Genomic DNA, 12,870 nt, shown 5'->3' with positions numbered 1-12,870 from the left:
GAGCATTGAAGAATGTGTGGAAGTCGAGAACATTATCTCGGAAAGCAAAAATGGGTATGTTTGAAGGAATAGTGGTTCCAACAATGTTGTATGGTTGCGAGGCGTGGGCTATGGATAGAGTTGTGCGCAGGAGGGTGGATGTGCTGGAAATGAGATGTTTGAGGGCAATATGTTTGTGAGGTGGTTTGATCAAGTAAGTAATGTAAGGGTAAGACAGATGTGTGGAAATAAAAAGAGCGTGGTTGAGAGAGCAGAAGAGGGTGTTTTGAAATGGTTTGGGCACATGGAGAGAATGAGTGAGGAAAGATTGACCAAGAGGATATATGTGTCGGAGGTGGAGGGAACGAGGAGAAGTGGGAGACCAAATTGGAGGTGGAAAGATGGAGTGAAAAAGATTTTGAGTGATCGGGGTCTGAACATGAAGGACGGTGAAAGGCGGGCAAGGAATAGAGTGAATTGGATCGATGTGGTATACCGGGGTTGACGTGCTGTCAGTGGATTGAATCAGGGCATGTGAAGCGTCTGGGGTAAACCAGGGAAAGCTGTGTGGGGCCTGGATGTGGAAAGGGAGCTGTGGTTTCGGGCATTATTGCATGACAGCTGGAGACTGAGTGTGAACGAATGGGGCCTTTGTTATCTTTTCCTACCGCTACCTCGCACACATGAGGGGGGAGGGGGATGGTATTCCATGTGTGGCGAGGTGGCGATGGGAATGAATAAAGGCAGACAGTGTGAATTGTGTGCATGGGTATATATGTATGTGTCTGTGTGTGTATATATATGTGTACATTGAGATGTATAGGTATGTATATTTGCGTGTGTGGATGTGTGTGTATATACATGTGCATGGGGGTGGGTTGGGCCATTTCTTTCGTCTGTTTCCTTGCGCTACCTCGCAAACGCAGGAGACAGCGACAAAGCAAAATAATAATAATAATAATAATATATATGTTTATATGTATATGTTTGAGGACATGTGGTGTGAGGTGGTTTGATCGTGTAAGTAATGTAAGGGTAAGAGAGATGTGTGGAAATAAAAAGAGTGTGGTTGAGAGAGCAGAAGAGGGTGTTTTGAAATGGTTTGGGCACATGGAGAGAATGAGTGAGGAAAGATTGACCAAGAGGATATATGTGTCAGAGGTGGAGGGAACGAAGAGAAGTGGGAGACCAAATTGGAGGTGGAAAGATGGAGTGAAAAAGATTTTGAGTGATCAGGGCCTGAACATGCAGGAGGATGAAAGGCGGGCAAGGAATAGAGTGAATTGGATCGATGTGGTATACCAGGGTTGACGTGCTGTCAATGGATTGAATCAGGGCATGTGAAGCGTCTGGGGTAAACCATGGAAAGTTGTGTGGGGGCCTGGATGTGGAAAGGGAGATGTGGTTTCGGGCATTATTGCACGACAGCTAGAGACTGAGTGTGAACGAATGGGGCCTTTGTTGTGTTTTCCTAGCGCTACCTCGCACACATGAGGGGGGAGGGGGATGGTATTCCATGTGTGGCGAGGTGGCGATGGGAATGAATAAAGGCAGACAGTGTGAATTGTGTGCATGGGTATATATGTATGTGTCTGTGTGCGTATATATATGTGTACATTGAGATGTATAGGTATGTATATTTGCGTGTGTGGACGTGTATGTATATACATGTGTATGGGGGTGGGTTGGGCCATTTCTTTTGTCTGTTTCCTTGCGCTACCTCACAAACGCGGGAGACAGCGACAAAGCAAAATAATAAAAATAAATAAAAATATATATATATATATATATATATATATATATATATATATATATATATCTTTCTTTCTTTCTTTCAAACTATTCGCCATTTCCCACATTAGCGAGGTAGCGTTAAGAACAGAGGACTGGGCCTTTGAGGGAATACCCTCACCTGGCACAATTCTCTGTTCCTTCTTTTGGAAAAAAAAAAAAAAAAAAAAAAAAAAAAAAAAACGAGAGGGGAGGATTTCCAGCCCCCCGCTCCCATATATATATATATATATATATATATATATATATATATATATATTTTTTTTTTTCTTTTTTTTCGTACTATTCGCCATTTCCCACGTCAGCGAGGTAGCGTTAAGAACACAGGAATGGGCCTTTGAGGGAACATCCTCACCTGGCCCCCTTCTCTGTTCCTTCTTTTGGAAAATTGAAAAAAACGAGAGGGGAGGATTTCCAGCCACCCGCTCCCTCCCCTTTTAGTCGCCTTCTACGACACGCAGGGAATACGTGGGAAGTATTCTTTCTCCCCTATCCCCAGGGATGGTTGCTTATTCAATGTGAAAAATTATGGAATGATTAGAGATCTGCTGAGAAATACCTGCACCAAATCATATTACTCACAACTCAGCTGTCGTGTCACTTGGATAACCATCCCAGGTTGTAGGTCTTGGAAGCTATCAGCTATCTCTACTCTTGTAAAGAAGCTGCATACAACAGTTGTGATAAACACTAACCAATTATATATTTCGTCATCAACTGGTTTTGTATGTGAATATATTGTATAGCTCACATTGAGACAAAGAAGCCCATTTAATGCCCAGTATCAATCACTATGCTGACATAGCTGTAAAAGCCTCATGTGTATACTGGAATTCAAAGGCTGTTATCACAGAATAAAGACCAAGTTGTGGATGGCAAGGGCAGAAGCTAGTTTTGGTGTGGCTCCACTGGTATGTGAAAGCCTGCCAGAAACTACAAAAATGTTATCCACAAGGAAGATACTGAAGAGAAACTAACTTGTTTTCAAAGATGTCCTTAATCGGCTATACATATATACATATATATAAAAGGGGCTTTTTACAGAGATTTGAAAAATATTGTACTTTTTCATATGACACATATTCAGTCATCTCATAATATCTTAAAATTAATACTATACTGTTTCCTTGCGCTACCTCGCAAACGCGGGAGACAGCGACGAGGTATAAAAAAAAAAAAAAAAAAAATTGTACACAAATTTTTACTCTACATTGCACAAGTTTTTAATAAGGTTACTGTATCATATACATCTGTTAATACTTACCTCAACTTTTAAACTCCCATCTTTCAAATACCTTAGAAATGCAAATTCAACAGCCACAACCTATACTGCAAAACACTGTATATCACTTCATTTACTACATATTTCAGTACATGATCCACAATGCTTTGTTATACAGAAATACTCGACTTTATTCTACTCACAGCACAAACACTAAATGTTTTGTATTTCCCACTGGCCTCCTGGTCTTGCACTGTAGCTACAACAGTGCAAACTCCACAGCCTCCTTCCCGGCACTGCACCTTGGTACCAGGAATTTTTACAGTCTCTCTCAGGAAATCAACCAGTGTTGTCCATGGTGGTACTTCTGGTGGCACTTGTGAAGGATGCAAGGAAAGATATAAAGAAAGCTTGTCATGAAAAAAATACTTGAGAATAAGCAACAGACTTCTTTATATAAGTGAAATTCTAGATAAATGTTCTATAAACTTGAGTCACAAATCTATTATCATTATCATAGTTCTGTTATGAGACTAAATATATGAATGTCTTTAGGAAGGCAATATTTTAATAGTGGCGAGGACAAAAACATGTTTGCAAAAAACTTATCAACCCCTATATATTCTCAGAGGTGATGTCATTCATACATTTTAGTACTTTCTCATCTCTCATTTGGTCTTGACTACCATCTGCAGATGTCTAAGGTATGGACTGGCAAGGTTCCTGAAGTATTCTAGGCATAGATGAAGTGTTGCAAGAAGCAAGCTTGACTTATCTCATTCCAAAAATGCTAAGTTGGGTTAAACTCTACGGAATTCCCACACCACTCCAGCAGTTGAATATTTTTCTCTGATAACCAATTTATCACCTTTCTAGCCTTATGGTAGGAGGCACTAAAATTCATAAAGTGATCACACACACAAACCTATTCAAAAAGAAGATGGTCCTCTATCACCTTAATGTACTGCTCCTCATTTGTTGTAGTGTCTTTAGGTACGAAGTTCAATCCTCCCCTACTTAATGCACAACCAAAACAACTCCAGATCATAACACTATCTGGACTATTTGGATGTTTCACTGTCTTCACACTGAAATGAGTGTCTTACTGGCTGGCATCCTCTCACATCCTCACCCTCCCCTGCCTTACTCCACTGTTGCTCACTCCAGCTCTTGTACTTGTACATACAAGTCATTAGCATTTCATTTCTTTCATAAGCAGAGGTTTGGTAGCTGGATTGTGAGAGGGAATGTGAAGCTCCTGTTGCAGATGATGATGAGTGGTTCTTTGAGACATTTCTTAAAAGTTTTGGATGCTTTTTCTTGAGCTTGGCAGCTGATGTGCATGGTTGCAGTAATACTTCTTGTCTTAGGAGGTTATCTGTAGATCCAGTAGTCTTCCTTATGTGACCAAAGATATGTTTTGGTGGCGGGTTGATGTCAGGGAGCCCACAAACACTGACAATTAGCCACTTGATCATGCATTCTGAGCACCCAATGACCTAGAAATCTCACCTATAACCACATTTTCTTGCTTCTAAGTGAGAATGCAGGCTTTCTTCTCCTTAAAAAGGTAAAAGCCAACTATCTTCAAGTACAAGTGGAAGCAATACAGCATCCAGAAGTGAAGTTCCTAAAATGAAGCAACAACCAGGATGAGTAAAGAAAGAACATCCTTCCCTAAGGATAGCCTGAGGCACAATGAGGTGGGTTGCTGGTACTCACACTGTTTGAAATACTAGTCTCAGTGACCAGATGAATGATGATTCCACCCTGAGAGCATCATATGCTTGTGCCCTCAATAAACCTTAGCCATGTACCGACTTTACAAATATATGGATAGCAGACAAGGGTTTTTGCAGATACTGTGCAAGACAGACACAAATGCCACTGATTTTTAATTAATCATTTATCATCATTTCAATGAGTCAATTATGTTATATATATATATATATATATGTGTCAGCATGTATCAGATAGTTGGATCACATAGAAAGTCTCCATGGGCTCACTCTGTAGATTTCCACTCTGGATGTTTAATCACTTGGAGCCGACCTCAGCAAAACCAAGGCTGGGCGCTGGTGGGGGCTGGCTAGCTGGCAATCAGCTCAGCTAAGCAACACAATTCACTTGTGTGTGTGTGTGTGTGTCTTAGGACCTGAACTCGGTGTGAACTAAATGTAAATATCTACTTTTCTTGTAAAATTGTAAAAGCCACTGGATCTTCATTAAGAAACCATAGATACAAATAAGGACTGTTCCAGCCTTAAACTGTGGCAATGTCATTAAGGATGTACTTGCTGATAACATAGTTACGAGTGGAAGAGATTGCCTCCCAGCCTTGTCCCACGAACTTGACTGTTTGTGATATCTGTTCTACTGACAATCTTCACACCTTATAATTCTTCAAGGAGTTGGATATTATTATGCCCGGCATTTCTGGCACTTCTGAAAGCCTATCTGACACATCGGCAGTTCTGGCACATTCATTCTGGGGACATTATGTACAGAATCAATTACCAGCTGTAAGAGCCACCTACCTCATCTCAGTGCATTGATGATACATTTTCTTGCATTGCCTTGTCAAGCCCTACTGTCCCTGGGTTGCTGTGACAGGATATCAAGACAGCACCACAAATGGACAATGCTCTCATAACTACAGGCAGTCCTGCAGACATCAGAGATATCTCTCATGGCAACCCTTAACCCCTTGATGACATCACCGTAGAGATGTTGTCATCACCCATCACCATCCATGATGTCACCTCAGATATCACCACAACCAGCCCTTCCCTTCTGACATCACCAAGGCACTCGCGGGCACACTCCTCTTCAATGCATAGCCATACTCTGCTCACAGACTCCACCCGCCAGCATACCCAGTCATTGGTCTACTGGCCAGCATGCTCTCCACACCTCCTCCAGCTCAGACCTCCTGCAATGCTCTGAAAGACTCTTCAATCTAGATAACAATTCTCACTAGTTTATCAAGATAGCTTACCCAATGCGGTAAACTCTTATAAAGGCACCTATGTGTTGGTGCACTACATTCAAGACTACATACTCTGTATATACATATATAGTAAGTACTGTATGTATCTTCACCTTCTCTTACAGTCCTTCTTATGATGACTATTCATTAAAGTTTGATGATATTCGATTTTAGTTTTCATGTATATTTACCAATTATTGCATGAATCTACATCTTATTCAATACATTACCTCATCTCTTTATGTACTTATAATGCTCATGTAATGACTCATTTCATATATAGAGTTATATATTAATATGTCAGTGTTTAGTATACCTCAGGTAACATCATTTATCGTCTTCATTTCTAATTTCAACATTCTTATGACCAGTTCATTACAAAATTTTCAGAAAGGATCATCACATATATGTTGGTTAGGTGAATGGTGTTAAGTATATCATAACTTTTGGTTATCATGTGCTTCTCTTAACTTTGATTTCAGTACATGTCTAACAAGGACTCATGTCATAGACGTAAAGGTCCCTACATAGGAATCTACCTAGTCTCTTAATGTATGTGGAAGAAGGCATCTATGCCTACTTCACACAACATTGCTTTGACAGATTCTGGTGATGATGTATGTCATACAGACAATCTACAGGCACCAACTAACACGATGTTTCACTCAAAATCACCTGTTCCCCCACCATCCTTCCACATCACGGGAAATCACGACAAACGATTCCTTCACAAAAAACAGTTTTGACAGTAAAACACACAAGGGAATCACAGGAGTTATTTGATAGTCAGCTTATGAACTTTGGCTGGTGGATTAGAAATGTGGAAAACATTGTAAAACAAAATGGGGAATCGGGAAAATGTCTGCTGCTAAATATATCATAGCTTTCAACAAGCCTATTTATGCTAAGGTAGTTTATGACTCAGATGACATTAAGAACTGTACATCTTGGAAAAGTTCAAAACATTGTTTAGATTAGGTTGCAAGGAATCATTTTCAGATAATTCACTACACATCCTTTTATGTGACCTTAATACATTTTTTTTTTTTTTTTTTTTTTTGCTTTGTCGCTGTCTCCCGCGTTTGCGAGTAGCGCAAGGAAACAGACTAAAGAAATGGCCCCACCCCCCCCCACATACACAAGTATATAACAAACGATCCACGACAAAGCAGGACCACCATTCAAACACCAAATATACATACCTACCCAGCTTTCCATGGTTTACCCAAGACGCTTCAAAAGTTTTGGGATTCAATCCCCCTGACAGCACGCCCAACCCCGGTATACCAAAATCGCCCCAATTTCCCACTCTATTCCTTGCCCCCTTTCACCCTCCTGCATGCTCGGGCCCCCCGATCACACAAAATCTTTTTCACCCCCATCTTTCCCACCCCCAAATTTTGGGGTTTTCCCTCTTCTCCTTTTTCCCCTCCACCTCCGCCCACATATATCCTTTTGGGTCAATCTTTCCCCCACTCTTTCTCCCATTTTCCCAAACCACTTCAAAACACCCTCTTCGCTCTCTCAACCACGCCTTTTTTAATTTCCACACATCTCTCTTACCCTTACGTTCCCCTAAAACTTCGATAAAAAAAAACCTCAACCACACATTGTCCCAAACATCTCTTTTCCCCACACATCCATCCCCCCTGCCACAACCCCACCCCATACCCCAAAACCGGGCCCGCAACCATCCCAACATTTTTGGGAACCACTTTTCCCTTAAACATACCCTTTTTTGGGCTTTCCGAGAAAATTTTTTCTCAAACTTCCACACATTTTTCAAGGCCCCCAGGTTTTGGGCCCCCTCCCCCACCCTATGATCCACTTCCGTTTTCCATGGTTCCATCCGCTGCCAGATCCACCCCAGATATCTAAAACACTTCACTTCCTCCATTTTTCTCCATTCAAACTCACCTCCCCAAATTTAAATTGACCCCAACCCTACTGTACCTAATAACTAATTAACCTTGCTCTTATTCACATTTACTCTTAACTTTCTTCTTCCACACACTTTTCCAAACTCCCGTCCCCCACTTCTGCAGTTTCTCACATGAATCCGCCACCCAGCCCCTGTATCAAACACGAACAACAACATAATACATATATATATACATTATATTTATATTGGGAAGCTGGGGGGCTGAAACCTCCCCTCTCGTTTTTTTTTTTTTTTTTTTTATTTTCCAAAAGAAGGAACAAGAATTGGGCCGGGGGGAGGGTATTCCCTCAAGGCCCAGTCCCTGTTCTTAACGCGTACCATCGCTAATGCGGGAAAAAGGCGAATAGTTTTGAAAGAAAAAGAAAAAAGGGTATATATATTTTAAGGGGATAAGAGTGAGTGCCAAATTACAGAGGTAAAAGTATTTGAGTATTCCTGGTAAATTATATGGAGGGTATTGATTGAGAGGGTGAAGGCCCTTACAGAGGGAAACAGATTGGGGAAGAGTAGTGTGGGGGTTTTAGAAGTGGTTAGAGGATGTTGGAACAGGTGTTTGCTTTGAAGAATGTATGTGAAAAAAACTTAAAAAGCCAAAAGGATTTTTTATGTAGCATTTGTGGATCTGGAGAAAGGCCCTATGTAAGAGTTTTAAAAGAGATGCTCTGTGGAAGGTATTAAGAAAATTTTGGTGTGGGAGGCAAGTTTTAGAAGCATGAAAAAATTTTTATTGAGGATTAAAAGGGATGTGTACGTGTAGGAAGAGAGGAAAATGATTGGTTCTCAGTGAATGTAGGTTTGCGGCAGGGGGTGTGAGGTTTTCCATGGTTGTTTAATTTGTTTTTTTGGATGGGGTTGTTAGGGAGGGGAATGCAAGAGTTTTTGGGAAAAGGGGGGAAATATGAAGTCCCGTTGGGGATGAGAGAGCTTGGAAGTGAGTCAGTTGTTGTTCGCTGATGATACAGCGCTGGGGGCTGATTCATGTGAGAAAACTGCAGAAGCTGGGACTGAGTTTGGTAAAAGGGGTGAAAGAAAAAAGTTAAGAGTAAATGTGAAAAAGAGCAAGGTTTTTTAGGTACAGTAAAGGGGTTTAGGGTCAAGTCAATTTGGGGGGTTAAATTTGAATGGAGAAAAACGGAGGAAGTGAAGTGTTTTAGATATCTGGGAGGGACTGGCAGGGATGGAACCAAAGGAAGCGGGAAATGGATCATAGGGTGGGGGAGGGGGCGAAAATTCTGGAGCCTGATGAATGTGTGGAAGTCGAGAACATTATCTCGGAAAGCAAAAATGGGTGTGTTTGAAGGAAAAGTGGTTCCCAACAAAGTTTTTATGGGGTTTCGAGGCTTGGGGTATGGATAGATTGTGCGCAGGAGGATGGGTGTGCTGGAAATGAAAAGTTTAGGACAATGTGTGGTGTGAGGTGGGTTTTATCAGTAAGTTTAAAGTAAGGGTAAGAGAGATGTGTGGAAATAAAAAAAAGCGTGGGTTTAGAGAGCAAAGAGGTGTTTTTTTAAATTTTGGGGGGGGGGGGGGGGGGGGCAGGGCGAATGGAGAGAATGAGTGAGGAAAGATTGGGCCAAGAGGGTATATGTGTCGGAGGTGGGGGGAACGGGAGAAGAGGGAGACCAAATTGGAGGTGGAAAGATGGGGTGAAAAAGATTTTGTGGATCGGGGGGCCCGAACATGCAGGAGGGTGAAAGGAGGGCAAGGAATAGAGTGAATTGGAGCGATGTATATACCTGGGGGGAAGGGCCTGTCATGGATTGAATCAAGGCATGTGAACGTCTTGGGTAAACCATGGAAAGCTGTGTAGGAAAGTAAATTTGCGTGTGTGGGCGTATGTATAAACATGTGTATGGGGTGGGTTTTTGGGGCCCTTTCCCCTTTTTCTGTTTTCCCTTTCGCTACCTTTGCAAACGCGGGAGACAGCGACAAAGCAAAAAAAAAAAAAAAAAAAATTATAGGGAGGGGATTGATTGAGAGGGTTTAAGGCATGTACAGAGCATTAGTTTTGGGGGAAAAAGCAGTGTGGTTTCAGAAGTGGTAAAAGGGTGGTGGGTCAGGTGTTTTTCTTTGAAGAATGAAAGTGAAAAATACTTAGAAAAGCAAATGGATTTGTAAAGATCTTTATGGATCTGGAGAAGGCATATTATAAAGTTGATAGAGAAGCTCCCGTGGGAAAAGTATTAAGAATATATGGTGTGGGAGGCAAGTTCTTAGAAGCATGAAAAGTTTTTATTGAGGGTGTAAAAGGGATGTTTACGTGTAGGAAAGAGGAAAGTTTATTGGTTTTCAATGAATGTAGGGTTTTCGGCAGGGGTGTGTGATGTCCCATTTGTTTAAATTTTTTTTATGGATGGGGTTGTTAGGGGGGTGAATGCAAGAGTTTTGGGAAAAAGGGGCAAGTATAAGTCTGTTGGGGTTTAGGAGCTTGGGAAGTGAGTCAGTTTGTTTTTTCGCTGAAAGATACAAACGCTGGTGGCTGAATTTATGGAGAAAAATGCAGAAGCTGGTGACTGAGTTTGGTAAAGTGTGTGAAAGAAAAAGTTAAGAGTAAATTTGAAAAAGAGCAAGGTTATTAGGTACAGTAGGGTTGAGGGTCAAGTCAAAATTTGGGGGGTAATTTGGGAAAGGAGAAAAACTGGAGGAATTTAAAATGTTTTTTTGATATCTGGGAGTGGATCTGGCAGCGGATGGAACCTTTGGGAAACGGAAGTGAATCATAGGGGGGGGGAGGGGGCGAAAATCCCCACAGCATTGAAGGGAAAGTGTGGAAGTCGGGAAAAATTATCTCGGAAAGCAAAAAAGGGTTTTTTTGAAGGAATAGTGGGTTTCCCAAAAATGTTGGGATGGGCGAGGCGTGGGCTAAAGGGGTAGAGTTTTGCGCAGGAGGGGGGATGTCTGGGAAAAGAGATGTTTGAGGCAATATGTTTGTGAGGTGGTTTTGATCAAATAAGTAATTTAAAAGGGGGGGAAAAGAGTGTGGAAAAAAAAAAAACGTGGTTGAGAGAGCAGAAGAGGTGTTTTGAAATGGTTTGGGCACATGGAGAGAATGAGTGAGGAAAGATTGACCCAAAAGGATAAATGTGTCGGAGGTTGGAGGGAACGAGGAGAAGGGGAGACCAAATTGGAGGGGGAAAGATGGAGTAAAAAAAATTTTGAGTGATTGGGGCCCGAACATGAAAAGGGGGGTGAAAAAAGGGGGCCAAAAGGGAAAAGAGTGAAATTGGGGGCGATGGGTATACCGGGGGTTGACGTCCCGTCAGTGGATTGAATCAGGGCATGTGAAGCGTCTGGGTAAACCCGGGAAAGCTTTTGTGGGCCTGGATGTGGGAAAAGGGGGCTGTGGTTTTGGGCATTATTGCATGACAGCTTGGGGACTGAGTGTGAACGGAAAAGGGGGCCCTTTTTTATCTTTTCCCACCGCTACCCTTTGCACACATGAGGGGGGAGGGGGATGGTATTCCATGGGGTGGCGAGGTGGCGATGGGGGAAAGAATAAAGGCAGAAAAGTGGAATTGTGTGCATGGGTATAATTTTGTATGTTCTGTGTGTGTATATATATGTGTTTCATTGAGATGTAAAAGGTATGTATATTTTCCCTGTGTGGATGTGTGTGTTATACATGTGGGATGGGGGTTTGGGGTTTGGGCCCTTTCTTTCGTCTGTTTCCTTGCGCTACCTCGCAAACGCAGGAGACAGCGACAAAGCAAAAAAAATAATAATAATAATAATATAAAATGTTTAAAAAGGGATATTTTTTGAGGACATGTGGGTTTAGGTGGTTTGATCGTGTAAGTAATGTAAGGGTAAGAGAGATGTGTGGAAATAAAAAGAGTGTGGTTGAGAGAGCAGAAGAGGGGTGTTTTGAAATGGTTTTTGGGGACAAGGAGGAAAGAGTGAGGAAAGATTGACCAAGAGGGTTTTGTGTCAGAGGTGGAGGGAACGAAGAGAAGTGGGAGACCAAAATTTGGAAATGGGAAAAATGGAGTGAAAAAGATTTTGAGGATCAGGGCCTGAACATCCCAGGGGGGTTAAAGGGGGCCCAAGGAATAAGTAAATTTGGATCGATGTGGAAATACCGGGGTTGACGTGCTGTCAATGGATTGAATCAGGGAAATGTGAAGCGTCGGGGGAAAACCCAAAGGAAAGTTGTGGGGGGGCCTGGATGGGAAAAGGGGAAATTGTGGTTTGGGGCAAAATTGCACGACAGCTAGAGACTGAGTGTGAACGAATGGGGCCTTTGTTGTTTTTTCCCCTAGCGTTTACCCCGCCCCAAAAAGAGGGGGGGGGGGGAATGGTATTCCATTTGTGGCGGGGTGGCGAGGGGAAAATGAAAAAGGCAGACAGGGGTGAATTGTGTGCATGGGTATATATGTATGTGTCTGTTGTGCGTATTAAAAGTTACATTGAGATTTATGGGGTATGTAAAATTTGCGTGTGTGGAGTGTTTTTATATACATGTGAGGGGGGTGGGTTCCCCCCTTTCCCTTTTGTCTTTTTTCCTTGCGCTACCTCACAAACGCGGGAGACAGCGACAAAGAAAAATAAAAAAAATAAATAAAAATATTATATATATATATAAATATAATATATATATATATATGATAGGCAAATATATAGAGTTGATAGATGATGCACTGTGGTAAGTGAAATAAGAATATATGTGCGGGAGGTGGCAATTGTTTAGAAGCAGTGAAAATTTTTTAAACGAGGATGAAAAGGCCCATGTGTACGGTAGGAAGAGGGGAAAAAAAAAAGTAAATTGGGTTTCCCTCAGTGAATGTGGGTTTTGCGGCAGGGGTGGTAAATTCTCCATGGTTGTTTAATTTGTTTATGGAGGGGGTTTTGTTAGGGAGGTAAATGAAAAGAGTTTTGGAAAGGGGGGAAAGTATAAGTCTGTTTGGGGGTGAAAGTTTGGGAAGTGGGGTCAGTTTTTGTTCGCTAAAG

The 12,870-nt window shown here is 41.8% G+C and overlaps 1 protein-coding gene across 1 annotated transcript in view; it reads right to left on the bottom strand.

Annotated features, from left to right (window-relative positions):
- LOC139764912 (uncharacterized) overlaps positions 1–3,365 on the bottom strand; it is a 567,165-nt gene extending 563,800 nt beyond the window's left edge. Inside the window, exon 1 of the mRNA XM_071691991.1 lies at positions 3,196–3,365. The gene's annotated coding sequence lies outside the window, so the exon portion shown is untranslated. The remainder of the gene's footprint in view (positions 1–3,195) is intronic.
- Positions 3,366–12,870: the final 9,505 nt, after the last annotated feature.

This window comes from Panulirus ornatus, chromosome 4, assembly GCF_036320965.1.
Source record: "Panulirus ornatus isolate Po-2019 chromosome 4, ASM3632096v1, whole genome shotgun sequence".
NCBI classification, from domain to species: Eukaryota; Metazoa; Arthropoda; class Malacostraca; order Decapoda; family Palinuridae; genus Panulirus; species Panulirus ornatus.
This window is presented reverse-complemented; position numbering and strand designations above follow the sequence as displayed.